Source organism: Nomascus leucogenys, chromosome 13 (genome assembly GCF_006542625.1).
Source record: "Nomascus leucogenys isolate Asia chromosome 13, Asia_NLE_v1, whole genome shotgun sequence".
NCBI classification, from domain to species: Eukaryota; Metazoa; Chordata; class Mammalia; order Primates; family Hylobatidae; genus Nomascus; species Nomascus leucogenys.
The window spans coordinates 70,349,311-70,371,837 of NC_044393.1; the positions used below are offsets into that span (position 1 = coordinate 70,349,311).

The 22,527-nt window shown below is 37.5% G+C and overlaps 1 protein-coding gene and 1 non-coding gene across 3 annotated transcripts in view; one reads left to right on the forward strand and one right to left on the reverse strand.

Annotated features, from left to right (window-relative positions):
• Positions 1 to 22,527, forward strand: part of CPED1 (cadherin like and PC-esterase domain containing 1) — a 315,288-nt gene that overhangs the window by 201,486 nt on the left and 91,275 nt on the right. The gene's annotated exons all lie outside the window — the stretch shown is intronic.
• Positions 11,486 to 11,591, reverse strand: LOC115838196. The gene has a single exon (XR_004033225.1). It is a non-coding gene; the product is annotated as a U6 spliceosomal RNA (small nuclear RNA).

The following is a 22,527-nucleotide window of genomic DNA, read 5'->3' on the forward strand; positions in this document are numbered from 1 at the left end:
AACAGTTACAATAGTAATGTAGTTGAGATTTTTGTTTCATTTCAGATAAATGAGAAATAAAAAATATTGCTACTTTAATTTAACCCTAAAGCTGCTTTTAATTATGTCTGAGCTTCACCACACCTATCAAAACCATATAGTGTTTAATCTTTCTTGCTAAACTTTAGAAGGAACTCATTTTTCCTCTTAATAAATTTTGCATTATATTTCCTACAGAAAATTAGTGAGTGAGTTATCTATTTCTTCCAACTTTAACAATATTCTAATGCTAAATGACGAGTTAATGGGTGCAGCACACCAACATGGCACATGTATACATATGTAACAAACCTGCACGTTGTGCACATGTACGCTAAAACTTAAAGTATAATAATAATAAAATTAAAAAAGATAATTCTGACTATTTTCTGAGTTATACTCTGTGTACACTTAACAATTGCCTTAATCAAATTCTGGCAATAAAAATAGAGTAAGAACTAGAGGTGAGTGAACAAAAAAATCATTGTAAAATAGATGCAGAAGTGTGCTTAGTTCTCACTGATGGAAAATTAATGAGAAAATAGTAGAATAAATAGGTTACTTTTGCTCTTTAAAACAATTAAGTTTCTTTAACAAGGTAAACTTGATCAAACCTAGAGAAGGGAACAATATTCAATATTGGATTCAGTATATACTTGAAAGCATAAAAATAATTGTTGCTATGTCTGGAACTATTTAATTCCTATGGTTAAATGAAGAGTGAAGCAGACACAGAGATTTCTTTATGAAGAGACTAACTACACTCTTTTCTGTGGTTAAAATCACACACCAGCTTGCAGCAAAACCTTCTAGACATGGATGCTGTTTATCATAAATGATCTCACAATGGGAGCAAGCAGAAGTATGGCTCAGTACTGTCCTATCACCAGTCCTGAGACCCAAAGCAGAATCAAATTCTCCAGGTTAATAGCATCAGTTCTGTGTGTGAAGAACAGTATAAAGTTCCTGGAAATTTTTAAGTGGCGCAAACAAATATAAATGTTCAGTAGACTGAAATTATAGCAAATGATGTATCTCTATACAGAGATGGCAAAAGATGCAATAAACAGTCCACTCACTTATTCTTTAGTAAATATACCTATGTATTTCATAAATGGCTGTGACAAATAGCATAGAAAGACATTCATTGTAGAATTATTTTAAAGTATCTATTCTTTACCCCAAACAAGTTTAAATTTTAATTCTGAAATCTCTATTAAATCACAGGAGATAGGATAAATAAATGCACAATATGCAAAACTTGATGCCTATAAGGCATCAAAAATTGTTGTTTTATTAGTAATAATTAAGGACATAATTTTAAGCTGTGGAATCAATAAGTAATTCTGGAGATTTTAGTATAAAGTGGATAGAGAAAGATAATGTTCAACATGACTACTTTCTGCCTTCATTCCCTATCTCTACAAAGCACTATAATTCGAGAGTGCAAAACTCAGCAAGCAACTACACTTGGTGAACGCAGGCAAACTTTGCATCTACTGGGCGTTCTTAGGAATGAATTGCTACTGCAGATATGAGTCCAATTATCACAGTCTCCTAATGGATTTTTAGATCCACAGCATGCTGCGGCTAACTGCGATTCTATGCTTAAGCAATGCATAAGTCTCATTCCAGTGAGAAGAAAGGAAGCAATGTGCTGGGAAAATTTCAGTGGTCAGGTTGTAATCTGACATGGGCATTTTAAATGTTTTGCAAACAACTAATTAGTCAGATATGATAATGTATTAAAGTATTGAGAGTTACATCCAATAAACTGGATATAACACTATTATAATAATTATAATTTTTTTTCCACTGGCCATTCTTCCATAAAGACATTTAAAAAATTGACTAAGAAAAAAGATTATTTCGTTTTATCAGCTTTAATTTGCTTCTCTTCCCAAAATTATTCTATATCCAAGACCTTGTTATTTATACTTTTGAGGAGATAGGGAGACAAATTTGCAAATCTTGTCCATACTTTTATCACAGCCCTTTATTCCTTCTCTGTCTTTGGTAAAATATGTTTCAAATTTTACTTCAACACTTGCAAATTACCTAAACATTGTGTGCATGGGAATTTATAGAAAGCTGCTTTCTCCATAACTTTAAAATTTTGTTAAATAATATTTGAATGTTGTGTGTGGGACACTAGCACTTATCTGTTTTATAAAATGAGTCCTGATAGCTCTATTTGAAATTCCTGATATTTTATGCATCTATGAAAAAGCTGTCCTTGGGCCAATATAATTTTTTAATTTCCTGGTGCCCAGAAAGCTAAACACCAGCATAATACATATTCCTTACAAGATTTCCAACATATAGGACATTATACACAAATCTACCAAGATTATCAAAATCAAATGTCAAATGTTATAGATACCTGCAGTTTATTGAATAGAGTCTGTTGTGAGACCATAAAAAATAAAAAAATTATGCATCCTCTAAATTTGCTTTAAATGTTTTTATCTTAAAATTATCTTACATGCTTGGTCTAGTGGTTCTGGTTTCATCAAGCAATCAATAGCTGGATTTCTTTCTTTTTATTATACTTTAAGTTTTAGGGTACATGTGCACAACATGCAGGTTTGTTACATAATGTATACATGTGCCATGTTGGTGTGCTGCACCCATTAACGCGTCATTTAACATTAGGCGGATTTCTTACCCAATATTTCAAGTTGGTTAAATTTATCTTGTCTTTTCTTAAGGAGAAAAAAAAATTCTTGACCCAGTTTCTCAAGAGGGTCAAAATCCAGGATATTTCTTTAAACATATATCCAATGTGCTGGGTCATTGTGCTTCAAAAGAGTCTGCACATTAGTGTGGTCTACTCTGATACTTCCTGCTTCCCTGCAGCATAAGCTATAAACTGGCCAAACCTGGGCCTGCCCCTGGGCTCTGAAGCACATTCATTCATTCTAGATGCAATTTTCTAGGGTACAGTGGGTACCCACAAGAGTATAAAGGTAATCAAAATAGACATGATTTTTCTCTCCTGCTTTTGTGGAGTTTATAATATATTTTATGATCTAGATATTAAATAAGGATCCAAAAATAATATAATAATTACAGATTATGCTAAGTGCTGTAAATGAAAAGAGCAGACTGCTATAATGGACAATGGTAAGGAGCCCAATAGGTCGGTAGGATTGTCAGAGGACATCTCACTGTGAAGGGTATATTTCAACCAAGAGGAAGCCAGTTTTGAGAAAGACTGGGGTAAGAAAATCTCAGGTATAGAAAACTGCTGGTTCAAAGGTTTGTGGCAAGAAAGAGCTTAGCACTTTTGAAAACAAAAACGAAACAGAAAGACCAGTGTGGTGGCCGGGCACCGTGGCTCACGCCTGTAATCCCAGCACTTTGGGAGGCCGAGGCGGGCGGATCACGAGGTCAGGAGATCGAGACCATCCTGGCTAACACGGTGAAACCCCGTCTCTACTAAAAATACAAAAAAAAATTAGCCGGGCGAGGTGGCGGGCGCCTGTAGTCCCAGCTACGCGGGAGGCTGAGGCAGGAGAATGGCATGAACCCCGGGGGGCGGAGCTTGCAGTGAGCCGAAATCGCGCCACTGCACTCCAGCCTGGGTGAAAGAGCGAGACTCCGTCTCAAAAAAACAACAACAAAAAAGAAAGACCAGTGTGGTAAGCATGGTTGAATACGGGAGAGGGGGATATATGAAGAGGATGGACAGGTAGATGGGGATAGATCACATGCGCTTTGTAGGTGATGGCAGGAGTGTTAGGTTTTGGGTTCATTGCATCTAAAGGCACCTCAGCCTCATAATCTCCAAAATTAAACTTGTGATCTTGTCTGCATCAAGCAGTTCAGCCAAGAGCAGTAAACACCCAAGAGCAGTAAACACTCTAGGTCTTTCAAACAGCTTTAATTTAACAGAGAAAATTACTTGCAGGTGATAGAAGAGTTGAGAAGCAAAACAAAGTATAGTTTTGCAACTCAGAATTATAAAATCTCTAATAACCAGCAGGGACAAAGAGATGAGCTGACTTTTCAGGCCCTGGTGCCCTCTCACCCCATTTTACAATGTGGCCATAAAGTTGGGAAACATAGACTTTATTTTATTTTACAGATGATGCAACTAGACATTATGTGCCTCTTGATATGATGCAATGAGGAAGTTCACAGGACTTCCTAAATAAATGTAATGTTCATGTTTTGTTAGGCTCATAATTCAAACAAACCAATTGTTTAAAAACATAAACAGTAAGAGCAATTTAAACACTGGATATTTGCTTCTATTAAGTAACTATTAATTTTTTCTAAATTTGATTGGTATTTTAGTTGTATAAAATAGTGTTTGTCTTTTAGAAATATATATCAAAGCATTTACAGATGAAATGATACAATATCTGGTAATGACTTTACAATAACCCAGTGAGAAGAAATCAGGGAGTAGAAGTTTAGATAAAGTAAGATTGACCATATGTTGATAATTGTTGAATATGGATGTTCAATCCAAATTTAGTATTTTTTTATTCTATGGGTACATAGTAGGGGTGTGTGTGTGTGTATTTATATATATATGGAGTACATGAGATGTTTTGATACAGGCATGCAATGTGAAATAAGCACATGATAGAGAATGGGGTATCTGTCCCTTCAGGCATTTATCCTTTGCATAACAAACAACAAAATTACACTCTTTATTTTAAAATGTACAATTCAGTTATTGTTTACTGTAGCCACTCAATCTAAATTTAATCTTTTTGTTTTGTTTGAACTTTTCTACAAATAAAACATTAAAAATAAATACATTTGTGGGAATGAATGACACATCCTAGAGAGAGATTGTGAGGAGAAAAACTGAAAGATTCCAAAATTGAGCATTAAGGATCATAACATTTAGTGATGGGGAAAGGGGAGAATCAGAAAAGGAAACTTAAATGGAGGGGTAAGGACAAAGAAAGAAAATCAGGAGAGTGTGGCATTGCAAAGCCAAGAAGGAATGGGAGTAGTGGTAAAATACAGGAATGTAGCTGAGAAATAGAGTTAAGCTGGGCACACAGAAATCCTTCTCATCTCAAGTGTGATTGAGGCTCAGATACGCAATTATGTCATTGGCAAGAAGGTGTAAAGAGGAGAGAAGAGAAGACTAGGATCTGAGCTTGGGTGAGGGAGGTAATGCTTCTTGCACATGAGTATTTGACTCTGCCAGGTTTACTACTAAAGAAAATTGAGGCAAAGCCTGGGCAACAGTAACCTTGCTTCCCATTTGTCATCATCCCTTGTCTGATTATCTCAGGAGCTGCTAATTAGCAGAGTAGTGACTATGCCTTATAGCAGGATCTGGGCATTTCTGAGTCCTTCAGACATATTATCAGATAATGGTGTTCCATTCTACCTTTACTTCCAACATCTTCCTTGCTCCAAGATATCTTTCTTCATTTATGAAGATGAAGGATACTTTGAAGCCAGTATGAAAAAGTCCTGTAAAATCAGTGAAGGTGTATTAATCCATTCTCACACTGCTATAAAGAACTACCTGAAACTGGGTAATCTATGAAAAAAAGAGGTTTAATTGGCTGACAGTTCTGCAGGCTGTATAGGAAACATGGCTGGAAAGCCTAAACGTACTTACGATCATGGCAGAAGGAGAAGGGGAAGCAAGCACATCTTCACATGGCAACAGGAGAGAGAAAGAGTGAAGGAGGAAGTGCCACACATCAGTTCTCATGAGAACCCACTATCATGAGAACAGCAAGGGAGAAATCCACCCCCATGATACACTCCCCTCCCACCAGGTCGCCAGGTCCCTCCCCCAACACTGGGTATTACAATTCAACATGAGATTTGAGTGGGGACACAGAGCCAAACCATATCAGAAGGTTTGTTAGAAAAATTAATTTAACCATGATGCCTCTCAGTTTATGAAAAATAATGAGTTTGCCCATAGTTGATTTTTAAAGTCACCACAATTTTTGGAAAAGAAATGACAGTGGTTCTAGCCATATTCTTAATCTACTTTCTTATGAGGTTTTATATATATATATATATAAAATTCGTATTTATTGCCTACTTTATCATCTTAACCCTGCATCCATTTAGGAAATAGATACAAAGATTTACTTATTCATTCCACAGATATAAATACTTGCAGCAAGTATTTCCTGAGTGCCTACTGAGCATCAGGTACTATTATAGACACCAGGCAACAACAGTGAACAAGAACTAGGCAGCAAACAAAAAGAGACAAAAATCCTTGCTTTTGTGAAATTTACATTAGGGTTGAAGAAACAGTTAAAGACTTTTAACAAGTAAATATACAATAGGCCACATAATGATAAGTGCTCTGAAGAAAAATTAAACAAGATAAAAAGTCAGAGAATGAGAAGGGACACTATTGTAATAGTGATGAGAGAAGCCCATTTGATGAGGTGACATTTGTGCGGAGACCTGAATGAAGTGAGAAGGGAAGCCTTTCAGCTATCTGGTACAGGCACATCCTAAGCAGAACAACAGTGAGTGCAAAAGCCCTGGGGTGTGCACATGCTGGTGATTTGAGAAACAGTGAGTAGAGGGGGCATTGTGACTCTGGCAAATAGTGAGGTAGAGAGTAGAGAGAAAAAAAATGAGATGGGTGCATAGACGTTGGGCAATGGAGGCAGATCATGAAACACCTTTCAGACTATGCTAAAGACTAGATTTTAGGCCAGGCACGGTGGCTCATGCTTGTAATCCCAGCACTTTGGGAGGCCGAAGCGGGCGGATCACGAGGTCAGGAGTTCCAGACCAGCCTGGCCAATGTGGTGAAACTCTGTCTCTAGTAAAAATACAAAAATTAGCTGTGCATGGTGGCACGTATCTGCAGTCCCAGCTACTCGGGAAGCTGAGACAGAAGAATCACTTGAACCCGGGGGGAGGTTGCAGTGAGCCAAGATCGCGACACTGTACTCCAGCCTGGGCGACAGAGCGAGACTGTCTCAAAAAAAAAAAAAAAAAAAAAAAAAAAGAGACTAGATTTTATTGGACAGGGGTCAGAGGGATAGGGTGATTTTGAGAACAGGCATGGCATAATCCGATTTAGTTTTTAAAAAGATGTGTCTGTATATTTTAAACTAGATAAGACCAAGATTTTCTCATTTCCAGACCTGTGTGTTCCAGACATTAAACTGCCCCTAATCCCAAAAATTATTTTCAGGAAATAATTTCAATTCTAACTTTAGTAAAATTAGAGAGGCAATGTTTTCCTAAACTCAGGAAAACTAGAAAATAAAGAAAGAAGTAATTTTTAAGAAAATACTTTCATCTACTTTTATTTTCCAGCATCGGAGAAATACATATCCTTTTTTGACCGTCAAAAACTTCTCTTTCAAATAGTACAGTTTCTCAAAGTCTGAAGAAATTAAAGCAGCTCTGGATTAGTCTACCACATTTAGCAAACATATAAAATCTGAAACCTGAATGTGATGACAGGATTTTATTAAATCCTAGTGAAGTCATCTAAGTTAAGTTACAAATTATTTTACAAAAGTCACACACATACAAATCAGATTTTCCCCATCCCAGAGTCAGTGCTGAGTTTTAAAGCTTGTCTGGCCAGTCTTGGCTGTTATAGTATTGTTCCTTTAGCCTATAAATGCCAAGGTTACTTGGAGGTAAAGGCCATGTGGTTATAGCAAAATAGAGAATTAATGGAATGAGGAAAATGTTCCAAAATATTAGAGGATAGGTGCTTGGGGGAAGAAAATAAAAGAACTGTTTGATTCATGCTTTTTGCCACCTTTTAGAATATAAACCGCAATCCAAACTCTTCAAAAAACACCGAGCATAGAAAAAGACACCGTTTTTAGAGTTTAACAAATAGTTTGCAGATTTATAGGGAGATTCATGCCCTGGTGAGCAAAGGATACCATAAGCCTACACCCTGCAGTCTGCAATTAAGAATGTTAGAGGAGACTTTTTGGAGGAAGTGACATCTGAGATGATTTTGAAGGACCAGCACAAGGCAGGCTGAGGAGAAGAATATTATTTTTGCTAGGGAGGCCTTTGAATTGAAACTTGGGGTTCTTTCTATGGCCATTGAAATAAAAATGCAACAGCACAGTTATGTACAATCTGTATCCATTTTTTATTCTCTCCATCAGTTCTCCAGATCCTTCTAGGGTGGTGGAATGCCTGTGGCTTTCGGACTAGTGTGGCAAAATGGAAAAGTTCTAATTCACTCAAATTTGGGTGGTTATTGGTTGCATGCCTCTGTGGTTATTTTTTGTAATTTTGGGTCCAAAACTCTGAGAGGTATATCAGTTTCAGACCTTGATCAAAATTTATTTTTAATTGGTGAGCTCATCACAGAAATTGAGAAAGATGGTAGAAAGAAAAAAAGGAAATGCTATTATTTAAATAATTCAGTTTTTAAACTTTCCTTCAACATTATTTCCCTGGCTTACCAACAAACTGGCACTACAGTTAGGTCCACAATAAATATTTCATTTTAATCAGTGTTGTTTGATCTCTTGTCTAGATGGCAGCAAACCAAAACACTTCCTTGACAATAAATGATGTAAGTAGACCTTACAAATACATTGAAAATATCTTGCGCAGTTATCCCATTTCTGGCATTATGAGTAAATTAGAGACCCAGAAGCAGAAAGTAATGAAATTGGAGAGGTGAAATCTGTGAAGCTTTGCCATTATATTTGAATCTGCAACTATTAACTACCATGTCCACTGGCCATTTCCTAAATATAATTGGCTCTTTCTTGGGTCATCTTATTCTTTCACCGTTTCCCCTCATCCTTTCCTACAAGTCATGTATGCATATAGAGTTCGAGTATCCCTAATCTGAAAATCCAAAATCTGAACTGCTACAAAATTCAAAACTTTTTGAGTACTGACATGAGGTTCAAAAGAATGGTCATTGGAGCGTTTTGGATTTCAGATTCTTGGATTAGGGCTGCTCAACTGATAAATATTTACTGCAGATATTCCGAAATCTAAAAACATCTGAAGTCCAAAACACTTCTGGTTCCAAATATTTTGGAAGAAATATACAACCTATAAGATGGATGATATGCATGAGTGTACATGCTGCTTTGGGTCTGTGCTTTCTAGAATCAATCAGGACATCCCTCAAGTACCAGAGCTAACCTTAAGTTATTCTTTGTACCTGACACATGGGTTAATATGGTGAACAAAATGTTTGGCACATTATGTTTAAACTTGAATAACTGTAGGTCAGGCTTTGAGGGGTAAAGCAGACCAATAGTTATTTGAAAGGATAGAGAAAATTTCTGGGAAAACTATCTTTTATTCATTTCCTCACTTGAACACAAAACATATACTGTAAAATAAATAATATTCACACCTAATGACAAGGAGAAGACTCTTATATCAAAATTTTAAGACAGACAAAATAGATATGATTTTTATGTTTTCTGTTGAGGAGAAGCAGAGCACTTCCCCACTGACTTTCTGACAATTTGTCATCAGGCTCAACCACGTATTTTCTGGGAACTTGATCAAGTAAAATCATTCTGGGACACCAAAGTGCTTTCAAAACCTAGATCAGGTTTCCTTTTGGATCGGGGATCTGACCAAGAGCATATAGAACTCTTAAGATGGATTAACTTTTACTCTGTTCTTCTGATCTGTTTCATTTATCATGTAATAAGTTGACAAAGGGACTGAAATACGCAGAGACATGGAATTTTGGGGTTACCCAGATAAACCTCCACTGACTCAGTCAAATTTGTGGTTTATATTTTAGCCATTGCTATGGTTAATTTCTATTTGTTTTTACAATGCATATGAACAAATGTTTGATGAAAAAATTAAAAGAGAAGAAACCAAAAGTGAAATGTGAGCGCTGTTAGACTGGCCAACATTTATTAAAGATACCAAGCTAAATGACGGAAAATTTGAACAATCTGGGTTACTTTAGTTGAAAAAATAAACCATTTATAGTACCCTAATAGCTTTTAGGCTTGTTTGATAGATTTAAAAGTTTTGCTTTCTTTTGTGTCAAAGTTCCTATTGGGTCGCTTCAACTAATAAAATCAAAATCACATTAATTCAATTTCTTCTTTAATTGCTTCTTCTCATGGATCACCTGAAATTCCAGCAATGGCGTGGTATTCTCCAAGATTCTAAAGAGTGGGCCAGAAGCAAATGAAGGGCAGAGGAAAAGTAGGAAAATAGAGAGAAGTTGCCATTTCTGAGCAACTACTATGTGTTAGTAGGTGCATAGCCTTTCAATAACCCCACTATGTAAGTGTTGTTAACTCTACAGAGGAGGAACTTGAAGTTTTAAAAGGCTAGTAACTTGCCCAGGGTTAGTGGTAGTTAAGATTTAATCCTATTTCTGATTTATGTTAAATTTCTACTACTTTATATCTCCTGTAAAACTCAGGTGTAAGATTAAGACATGCCTGATAGAAAATCTCAGAAATAAATCAGAAGTATTTTATTATATGTATATAATGAAGTAAGAGTTAGAAATTAGCATCTGTGGACTTCATTTATCTGTACAGTCATGGCCTCTATTAACATGGATGAGCAAGCACTCTCTCTCTCTCTCTCTCTCTCTCTATATATATATATATATATACATTTTTTTTTTTTGAGACAGAATCTTGCTCTGTTGCCCAGGCTATAGTGCAGTGGTCTATCTCGGCTTACTGCAACCTCTGCCTCCCAGGTTCAAGCAATTCTCCTGCCTCAGCCTCCCAAGTAGCTGGGACTACAGGTGCCTGCCACCATGCCCAGCTAATTTTTGTATTTATTTTAGTACAGACAGGGTTTCACCATGTTGGCCAGGCTGGTCTTGAACTCCTGACCTCAAGTGATCCACCTGCCTTGGCCTCCCAAAGTGCTGGGATTACTAGCATGAGCCACTGTACCCGGCCTATGATATATTTTGAAATGATAGCAGTAAAAAGTGTTCATGGCACTACCTGGATAATGCTGATGAAATATAATTTATTTAAAATGGACCAAAGTATAGATTTATTTTACCATTTTTTCAGGTGATTGAAGCAGAGCATATATGATCTCCACATATCAAGACTGTAACTGATGATTATTTCATTTACCAGCTGTATGGTTTGGGGTTTTGGTTTTTCTGTTAAATCTGTCAAGCTTTTAAGCTCAGTATGTCTCATTGTTTATTTAAAAATGTAATATGATGTGAAGGATAGAAATGAATTCAAGTGTGTGTATTGGGACTTTCTAATGTCTCATAAAATAAGTTTTTAATTTTTATAAATTCATTAGAGAGAACTAAAATGATCTGTTTTTAAAAACATCCCTTTCTCTCATTAGTTGTTTGTTTTTTGTTTTTCTGTTTTGAGACAGGGTCTCACTCCATTACCCAGGATGGAGTGCAGTGGTGCTTTCACCATTCACTGCAGCCTTGGCCTTCAGAGCTCAGGTGATCCTCTTGCCTCAGTTTCCTGAGAAGCTGGGACTACAGGCTTGTTCCACTATGCCAGGCTAAAGTTTCTGTTTTAAAAATATGGAATTCTTCATGAATTTGCATGTCATCCCTACACAGGGGCCATGTAATCTTCTCTGTATCATTCCAATTTTAGTATATGTGTTGGTGAAGCGAGCACCATTAGTTTTTAATATTATGATTTTCTTGCTTAGTATACTACAATGTATAAAGTACCATACTAAAGTCTCCTGTTTTATTTGTCCATTAATTCTTTCAAAATAGGAGGTACAAATAGAAACATGTAAGACCCCCAACTTTTAATAGACATGATGAAATATCTACACAGATATCTATAATATTAACCCAGGAAATCTTTGGGCAGAGTTAACAGCTTGATTTTGAAGAAACATAAGCTAGTTTAAAAATATTTTTGCTTTATTCTTTCCATAGTTTAATTACTATCATTTTAAATCACCTTCCATTATATGAAAACACGTATTGAAACAAAGAACTGCTCATTTTCTAGTGATTACAGATACATCAACATAATGTTGATAATTCCAGCAAAAATTTAATTTTAGAAATCTGATCATTTTAAGTCAAAGGAGAAGTACATCTAACACACTTATGCTAGGTTGAGAATATGAAGTACTGCTTTAAATGTTTGCTGTGGAACCAAATGTAGAAAAGTTTAGACGAGTCATGGACCAATCATTACTAAATTCACCTCAAGGATGTTTTCACTCTTCTCTACTTGGTAATAACCACTAAGGGAACAGGGAAATTTACACACATATCTAAGAAATGCGAAGGACTTCCAGACAGATATGCATTTTGAAGAAAACATTTATCTTCAGTGTAAAAAAATTCAATAAATGTAAGTTAATTTTTCTTTCAAAAACACAACTTGCTACTTATCGCCGGTATCTCAACTTCTAACAAAACCTCAAGCTTGGTTGGTGTTTGGTCTGAATGTGTGTTCCTATGAGTGTGCTGTAAATTGGCCTTGGAGAAATAGGGGTTTTCTTGAATCCAGGAAGCCTTGCTGTGTTGTTTGGCTGTTAGTTGGTGCCTTGACTATAACACATAAAGGGACTATGTGGCTTAGGTTGCCGCTTTCCTAGAAGGCGGGGGGAGATGGTGTTCAGTGGGTCTGCTGCTTGAGTAGGCCAAAGAAAACCTTGTTGTAAGTAGCGCCTCAGGGTGGAATACATTCTTTGCCAAGCATGTCATTCAGTTTTCAGAAATAATTTAGCTGCTTTGGGATGTGGAGAGCAGGAAGGAATTTTGCTATTGGCTGCTGGAATAGTCCTGGTGAATAAAATGGTGGGGAGAAGATTGCTGAGAACAATCTGTTGCTGGGAGCTGGGGGGAATTGAAACTTCAGTCTGCTCAGTTGGCACTAGCTGTATACAGTCTGTTATGGGCCCTCTGAGAAAGCTACCTGCAGGCTGCTACTCAGTAAGCAAACAGCCTCCATTGTACCTTCTGACTGCTCGCAACTGTCAGGCAAATGCTTAATCAGCAGCTTTTGAAAAAGAGCATGATTAATAAACCCATAAAACTCTCTTCTCTGATTAAAGCAGCAACTGTGTGGCAAAATCTATTAGAGCTTAGTTAGAGACCATTATAGTAGAGAAAATAATTTATTAAAGGGCAGATTTGTAGGCACTCTAGGAAAACAGATTTGGCTGGACTTAGTCCTGTCTCCCAGCTGTGAGAATTAAATAGGAGTGTGGGGACATGTAAAATTTAGTGCAGGACATAGTTATAAGACAGCAGGGAAAATGCTATGACTGAAAGGCAGCAGCTCTCTATGAAACGCACATTGATTTTCAAAGGCTGAAGAGTGTTTCTTCAGTTCCCCGTGCTACTGTACGCTGACAGAGAATAGATGAGACCGAATTTTAGATCACACTAAAGTTTCTTTTTTTTCAGCTTTATTTTTAAACCTTTTTCCACAAGTCTAGCTCATTAGAGCAAGAGAACTTTAATGAGATAATGGGCACAAAGTCAATCTGGAAAGTTAAAAAACACCATTTGGTTGTCGTTACTGGACTGAACTCAATTTTTGTTTTGTGTATGTTTATTAAAGTTAAGGATATCAAATATAAATGTTGATCAATGTTTGCTTCTCCAGAATTGCACACTAAAATAATGCACTTTCATAAAGTAGCTAATCCACAAGTTTCCAGTTCGTAGAGCTTTGTTTTTACTTTAGTTATTCCTTAAAAATCATCTTTTTTTTTTTTTCTAGAGAGTACCAAATAAGTCCTGGTACTATTAAGAGAGCCTTCCTAAAGTAGGTTTTAAAAGTAATAGCAAATTAGTGCATTGACTCTCATTTTAAAATGTATTACTTTATGCTCATTTACTTACTGCTTTACTCTATAAATGTTTGTTGATCATGAGCAATACATGAGATCACATGAAAGTACTGCCAGGGATTTAAAAATAACAACAGTACCACTAATACCTTTACTATGACTGCTGCTATGGATAACACCGAATTACTTACAAAGGGCAAACTATACATCAAGTACTGTTCTCAGCACTTTACAGAAACTCATTTATTCCCCACAACAACCTTTAGAAGTAAGTCCTATGATTATCCTTCTTTTCATACTTGAGGAAACTAAGGCACAGGGAGGTTAAGTAATGCCCCATGTTAAACAGCTAGTAATGGGCAAAGCTAGGATTTGATTTAGGCAGAATAATTGCTACATTCGAGTGTGTGTATATGGGTGTGTTGTGTGTGTGTGTGTACGCGTGCATGCGCGTATGTGCTTAATAGAGGTAACAGTAGAAGAATGCTTAGAAAAATGCTGAGGGCAGAGGCTGTAGAATTCTAGCTATTGAGAGAGCCGTGGAACTGACTTGAACCATGAACTTTGAGTAGGAGCTGGATGTGCAGAGATAGAAGCTGAGCCTGGCAGCACAAGAGTAGCAAAGCAAGCTGTCCAAATTGCCTCATCTGTGGAGTATACAAATTTGATTATGGATGGTAAGGCCAAGCTAGTAGATGAAACCAAATTGTAAACCAAAGAATCAGACTAGTAAGTGTGGCTTTTGTTTAATGCCAGTGGTAAATCATTGATTTTTTTTAAATATTGGAGAGATACGTTCAGAAATGTGTTTCAAAGTTTAAGTCTAATAACAATGTGTGGTTAGATTGCAATAGAGAAAGACTGACATGTGTTTATAATAAGATTTCAATAAAAAGTCAGAAAATAGTGTTGGGGGTAGCAGTTATTACGCAAAAGACAAGGGGGTGTCAGCAGAGTTTTTTGGTTTATTGTTTAGGAAAAAAATCACTCAGTACCTTATACCTTGGCATTTATAAACTAGACAATCTCAAAAAATGTTATTGAACCAAACTGACAAAATAAGAAGGCTTCTTTATTCAAATACAAGCTTCTGAGTGTCATGAGCCCACATCTTTTTTGATGCCTTTTTATAGCTTCTTAGATAAAAGCTCATTTTTGATGGTTATGTTCGGTATGGTTTCTTGTGCACATGCTATGCTTCTGTGTGAAAGATGAGTAAATCAGATCCATTTTCATTGCAGTTTTCCTCAGATGGCAAGTGTGAGTGGAGCAAACACACTTTTGCCTGATTGGAAGCACCTGCAGTTTATTTGCCATGGTGTTGTTCCCTATTTTTTTGCCCGGACTCATACTTTACAGAGTGCTGCCCAGTCCTGCTTATTTTCCTCTCACTGCAGCTTTCATATCAGCTGCCACTGGGGTTGTCTTCTTACTACTCTCTGAAATTCACTACACCAGAGGCTTCTCTGCAGCTCATGTGAAATGCAGCTAACTCAAAGCCCTACATGTAGCTGTAGATTCAGGTGGTTACAAGATACCACGTGCTGGCATAATGATTTCACAAATATGGCATGACTTCTCAAAGCATGTGATTTTATTTTAAGTTTCATTCCCATTGGTAACTGAATACACTGTCTCTATCGGTTATTTCTGAGCCTGTTGCATGGACCTTCAAATCTAGGAAGATTCCTCTGAAGCAAATGTGATAGTAGTAGGGATTTTGACTTCTGCTTTTTTCCCCTGCCCACCAAGGAGTGGTATTTTAGGTCATGAGAAACAGTGATGATGCCTTTGGCAAATTAGATTCAATGCCACGGAATAACTCTACAGTCTAAGTGCCGAAAACTATTGAAATTCACAGAAATGACATCGGAATGATTGCTTTGAAATAGGAATTACAAGTGCACTTTAGCATTTGTAATTGGGTTGCTAAGAAGAACATAACAAGGGGTCTTAGACCATCTGTAGAAGCACAGCATTACCAGGTGTGGTTCTCTATGATTTATAGGCTGAAGTAGTGAATGGACAGTAAGAACAGTCCACACATGGGGTATAATAATGAGTAAGAGTGTGAACACCTTGGAGAATAAGATTCAACTCACTGGCTTTCCCAACCATAATAATTCAGTCAACAATGTTGAAAATGTTTTCATTGGGTATATGGTCTTTCTGTGTGCTATAGAAAAAATACAAATGTAGGGCTGAGTGTGTTGGTTCACACCTATAATCCCAGCACTTTGGGAGGCAGAGGTGGGCGGGTCATGAGGTCAAGAGATCTAGACCATCCTGGCCAGCAGGGTGAAACCCGTCTCTACTAAGAATACAAAAATTAGCTGGGTGTGGTGGTGCACACCTGTGGTCCCAGCTACTCAGGAGGCTGAGGTGAGAGAATCGCTTGAACCCGGGAGGTGGAGGTTGCAGTGATCTGAGATCATGCCACTGCACTCCAGCCTGGCAACAGAGTGAGACTCCATCTCAAAAAAAAAAAAAAAAAGAAAGAAAGAAAAGAAAATACAACTATAGAAAAAAGTTTCTATTTTCTAAGGCAGTGTCAGCCAATGGAAAGACAATGTGAACCACATACGTAATTTTAAATTTTCCTGTAGCCACATTTTTTAAAAATAAAGAGGGGAAGTCAATTTAAATAGTATGCTATTGGGCCAAATATATCCAAAGTATTTTGTTTCAATATATAATCAATATCAAAATTACTAGTGAGAGAGTTCACATTCTTTTTTTATATTGTCTTCTGAATCTGGTGTGTATTTTACACTTATAGTGCATCTCATCTGAGACTGGCTGTGTTTCAAGTGCTCAGTAGGTTACATGTGGCTCATTACTACCATATCGGGCAGCACAATTCTGGGTATTTAAAAAGCCAGCTGGTATAAAAGGTTTTATATGATGACGAACGTGCATACATGTAAGATTTTTGTAACATTATCATATTCATCATTTAATGAATCAATTAGGGCAATGTTTCCAAGAGTGTGGCCTGAGAAACATCACTTTTCCTATAAGGTATTATGTAAAAAGTGGTGTGCAAGGATATAAAATCAGAAAATTCTGGGTTAAAGAAATTTTCTTCAGCCTCTCTGCTGGTGAAAACCTCAGGTGTGTCAATGCATACCGTGGATTTCCAAGAGGAGAATGTGTATACATTTCCTATTCTTAATTCGTTGTGAAATTGTTTTTTCACAGAGCATCTCTTGGGCCTAGTGTTACAAGGAATATACTGTGGAAAATGCTGATTTAAGCCTCAAATAAGTGATACAGGAATTTGGAAATTGGAAAAAGGCAAAATGGAGAGGTTCTGGGAGCCTTTTTGGGAATGTGGGCCTACCTTCAGTTAATTCTTCTCAAGTGTGTACAGCAGAACTTATTACAATATTTGGCTTACTCTGTACTTGGCTGTCTCCCCACAAATTTTAAAGTTTTTTAAAAAAGAAAGAGTCTTACACTTTTATCCCACATTGGACCAGGCACAATTATCAGCAAATATTTGTTGAATTGAATGAAACAGAAAGTTCGATACAGACCAGTGCAAAGTGGGGAATCTAAAGAGAAACAAACTCCTCTAGCCCAAGAAGAGAAACAAATCACACCAAGAAGTTAAGGTCAATGAGGAAATGACAATGAGAGCAATAGTGTCACTGTAGCAGCAAAGGATCTCTCAGACATTCAACCTCAGAGTCATTCACAGGAGAATATCCACATTAAAGGCAAATCAAAAGAGGAGAGAGCAGTGAAGAGGTTAGATAGGGCAAGGCAGAGAATCACGTGTTGAAAGCTAATAAAAACCTCCCTTCACTGTAACGTGTGGGTGTTTCTGCCTTTAATAGAGCAATCTCTAGGTTTTTGAGAAAATCAGATCTGAGATACAAGGTAGGAGGAGGTGCACATCAGATGGGAAGGTCAAGAACCAGAGCTTAGAGAACAAACTCTAGAAAATGTACTTTTCTATCGAGACACCCCAAGAAAGACAAAGTTATAGAAATAAATTATTATCAAGACCAGCCTGGTCAACATGGTAACACCCCGCTCTACCAAAAATAAAAAAACTAGCCTGGCTTGGTGGCACACACCTATAATTGCAACTACTTGTGAGGCTGAGGCAGGAGAATTGCTTGGACCTAGGAGGTGGATGTAGCAGTGAGATGAGATCATGCCACTGCACTCCAGCCTGGGCAACAGGGTGTGTGAGAAGTCATCAAGAAACAAAGAGAAAGAGAGAAAGAGGGAGAGAGAGGGAGAGAGAGACAGAGAGAGAGAAGGAAAGAAAGAGAAAGAAAGGGAAGGAAGGAAGGAAGGAAGGAAAGAAGGAAGGAAGGAAAATTTAGAGAGGAATGCCCAGAAAATTGACTTCTTTGCAGCTTTTTGTTGCTTTTCTCACACCTAGATAGGGAGCAATTAGCTCATACCTCTACCTGGTAAGCCCTCTAGGAATCTAATTTCTGAATGCAGTTATAAATACAGCCCTTCACAGAGAAAGACAGAAAGGAGAAGGTAAAGCAATCTCAGTTTCATCTTCCGTCCTCCTCTCCTCTACACCTAATCTGCAGTTTATATTTTTTCTTATCTGACAAATCCTCCTTTTAGAAGTAGACTTCCACCTTAGACTGAACACAAAAGAAGAGAAAGATTTCCTCCATTTCCTCCATATTCCACCACTGACAGCAATTTTTTAATGTTAGATAAAACAGAAATACGGAACAAAATTTAGTATGCTAATGAAAGTTGGGTATAGTATAGCAAAATTAATCCTGCAGCCATAATTGTAGTGACAGACCATTCCCAGAACTTCTGGATACAATTCAGAGAATAATTTTTCCTATTCTAGACTTAGACATCAAAAAGAAAAGGCAATTTTCTTAATTCTACTCTCAGAAAGCATCTCCAGAACATTACCTCTGACCTGGCTTCCAAACACCAGACGTACTCTTTCAGCTTGTCCTTCCAAAGTTTTGGCCACCCAAAGAATGCACCAGGCTGAAGATCAAAGAACTCTGCTGGTTTACACTTGGCTGCTGGGACAGCTCTGTGTTGTGCCTCTGCTGGAATTAGTGCTGTCTTCATCAGAGGAGTCAGCCACAAGTATACGGCAACCAGTCATTGGAGACAGGAGGAAGTGGAGAGGATAGCCTCAGTGCAGTGTAAAAGCTACGCTCCCTGCTTCCCAATGGGAGAAATGGTTGCCATAAGAGGGTTTAAGCCTGGGAGAGCCGTGGGCATCTTTTGGAGGTAGTCTTCTATCTAGAAATTATGATCACCATTAGGTCATGATCACAAGACAGTTGTTTCAAGAAAAAAAATACTTTTCTATAGATTTTTTCTACGGTTGGGCTCCAGAATTTTAAAAACACATTCTGACTTATTATCTCAGTTGACCCTCCCAGTAAATGAAGCAAGATTGGGAGTCACTAGACTGATGGAAACTTGAGGACAGAGAGTATCCTGTTTCTCTTGTACCTGCCATCCCTAACACAGCACCTTGCAGTAGTGAGCAGTCTGTAAGTATTTGTTGAGTAAATTAATAGATACCCATTTTGCAAGTGGTGAGCCTGATTGGGAAATAATTAACAATCATGCCAAAAATAGGAAAGATGTTAAGTAGCTGAGTCAATGCTATAATCCAGGTCTTCTGATTCATTTTCCAAAGAGCCTCTAGGAAGGCTTATGGACCCAGTGAGTTTTCAAAACATGTGGTGGTTCACCAAGTGCCTTTTTTTCTAGAATTATTCCCTCCTTCTGGCTTAGCCTCTTACTAATTTCTGAAGCCAGTTGTTCCTATTTTAAGACCCACTGACTCGCAGCCCATGATAAATAAATATGACACACCTGTCTCACCACCAGAGGACATGATACATCCTTTCCAAATCTTTTCCACTCTTCTCACGCTTTCATCCCTATGCCCTAAGTCTCAACAGATTGTTAAGAAGATCAAAGTCAGCTGGTTTAAACCTACATCTCCAAATCCTTCTATACCTTCACAGATCCCTTCTCTAAGAGGGAGCTGTCTGTTCTCTCAGAGGCTAATCCCTCCACTTTCCTCAGACCTATTACCTCCTTTCTCCTGGGAGCCTGGGTCCACCAATTAATTATTCTTCAAACTTATCCCTTCTACTGCCTCCTTCTTCTCTGTCAGCAAACATACAAATCACCCCCATGTTAAAAAATAATATTTATCTTTGTGACTCTTGGTCATGTCTTACCATCTTTCCCTTTCCTTCTCTGTCAACAGATAGACCCGTCAGCATGGCTTCCACTCTGACAACAGACCATTCTATATCATCTCAAATGCCACGGTGGCTCCCTAATTGCCCCTGTGGGCCTTTTCCTTAGTTAAGATGCCAATTGCTCTCAGTGTAGTTGAGCAGCAAGGCCATCACCCTCTGTCTCCCTCCTGTGCTGTTTCTGACTTCATGGTGCTGAGGAAACTCTGAATTTTCTGTCTGAGGGAAACAGGGCCACTGAAATTGTTAACAAGTGTATAATAACAGGAGGAATTCTGACTGTCACGGAGGGAAAGGGTAACTGTATTAAATGAGTAGATTATGAGGCTGTGTTTTGTTTTGGTATTCAAGAGCAGAGGAATAGAAGAAGAATAAAGAAAGGAAAAGGATGGGAAGCTGCTTGTCAGTTGCGTGTCACATGGCAGGGTTTGCTCTAGGTCTTGGGGCTGTCCACGCAAAGGGCCAAAAGAGGCAGGACACCCACTTCTCCACTATAGCGCCTACATTTGCACCTGCACTCAGTGAGGGTTCCCAACCCTCGTTTTCAGGGAAGTGAGGAGGAGAAGCTCAGAAAGGAGAGATCCACCCGAGTCTGTATTTCCTCAAACACCCCACATTTCAGAACTCTTGCAGGAGAACTACCTACTCTAAAAACCTCTTTTGCCTATTTAATGATGCCTCCATTCTAAACTCTTTGTTCCAAAATTGGAGAGGGGGCCACTGGTTTGATTACAGATTAGGTTAAAAAAAATTATATCCTTTCCTTTCTTGCTGCGGTGGCCAGAAGAGGCTGAGCAGATTGGAAGTCTAAAAGTCCATAATAGTTTTACAAAGTAGAAGCCCCTGAATGAGATAAAGGATCAGAAAAGGGATAGGGATACTGAAGGAAAACATCTCTAAATAAAAAATATTGGAAAGGCCCAGCCTCACTTATTGTCATCATAGAAAAGGTAGAGGAAATTGTATACAAGTATATTTCAAGTCCACCTGTCCACACACACCTACAGGCAGCCATATGTCAGACTTAGTTCCTGTGGGTGAAAATTAGGTGCCCTACCTGCCCAAATCTGAACTGATCCTCCAGAATGATGGGCAGAGCAAATCACAGAACCTGAACAGTGTCCACATTGTTTTCCTTGTCCCTTCACAGAGGACTGGTCAGTAGCCCCAATGATCCAAAAAAGAGAGGCACATTATCTCATTTCCCCTGGATACAATACTAGTTAAGAGTGGAAAGAATTATAAACAGAACATTACAGCTTCATTAAGCCCATGATGCAGGTCAAGTTTCCTGGCAGCCAGTTCTGCCCCAGGCTAGTGCTAGACATGTAGTCATTTACAGGCAGAAATAATAGAGGATTATATAGTCCTCTCTGTGCAACATGTGTTGAAGCTTTATATAGCTATTAATGTTCCTTTCCTGCAGAAAACGGTCAGATAAATATAACCAAAAGAGGGTCATTGCCTAATCCCGATGATTCAAATGGGTGCTGCAGGCCACCTCCATAAAATAATTGGTTTTCTTTTCTGGGATGCAGTTCCTTTTCATTATTAAGTAAAGAAAAGAGTTATCTCTCTGGAAAGCAAGGTTTATTTTGCTGATGAGGATTTCAGATGAATTTTAAATACTAAGAAAACTAAACTATTAAGCCTGTTGATAGGTATAGTAATTACAATTTTTATTGATTTTGAAGATTTTTTCTTAAATTTATCTATGTCATCAAACATGAAAAGCCTTTCCATGTTTTATAAGTGCATTAGAAATACTGTCCTTTATTAATCAGAACTGGAAAAATTATATCATTTTTTACACTGTGGGATTTTATACATCCCACTCATCTGTCAATGAAGCAACACTTACTTCCATTTTTAGTAAGTTAATTATTTCATCCCTCTTATATTTTTCACCCTCTAAGTAATTGAGTTTTTTATTCAGTTTTCACACTGTTGAAAGATTTCACAGTCACTCCTCACGTGATATTTAGGAAGCTCTATTTTAGGTACATTTGGTATTATCTTTTCTTTGCACTTTCAGAGGTTTCTAGTGTTGTTTTTGTTGTTTTTACTTATTTTCTATTCCTGAAAACTGAGCTTCAATTAAGACAGATAATTTGTTCTTTTAGGAGTCCTGAAATGAAGAATATAATTACATATTATTTTAAATAAATAAATAAATACAATGTATGCCGTTCATTTTGCTGAATTTTCTTGAAACTCTCAGCAGCACTCAGCTCTAGGATTACAAGGTTTGAGCTAACATTTTTCTCCCTTTGAAAATTTTGCAAGCACAAGACACTGTAAGAACCTGTTCAGTTCAAATGTAATTCATGTAATTTAAATGCTCAGAAATTAAAAGGCTCTTTAAAACATGGATTGGAAGCAAGTAGAAAGCTGAAGGTTACCCAGCCAATTCATTTATTACCCTAAACAGGATGATAAAAGCTGATTTTGTTCCAAACATAGGTCCTAATGTCCACGAGAAAGGAAATTCATTCCATGGACAGGGAAGCCCCCACTAGACAGCTGCTTTTTCAGGATTTTTGTATTCAGGCAA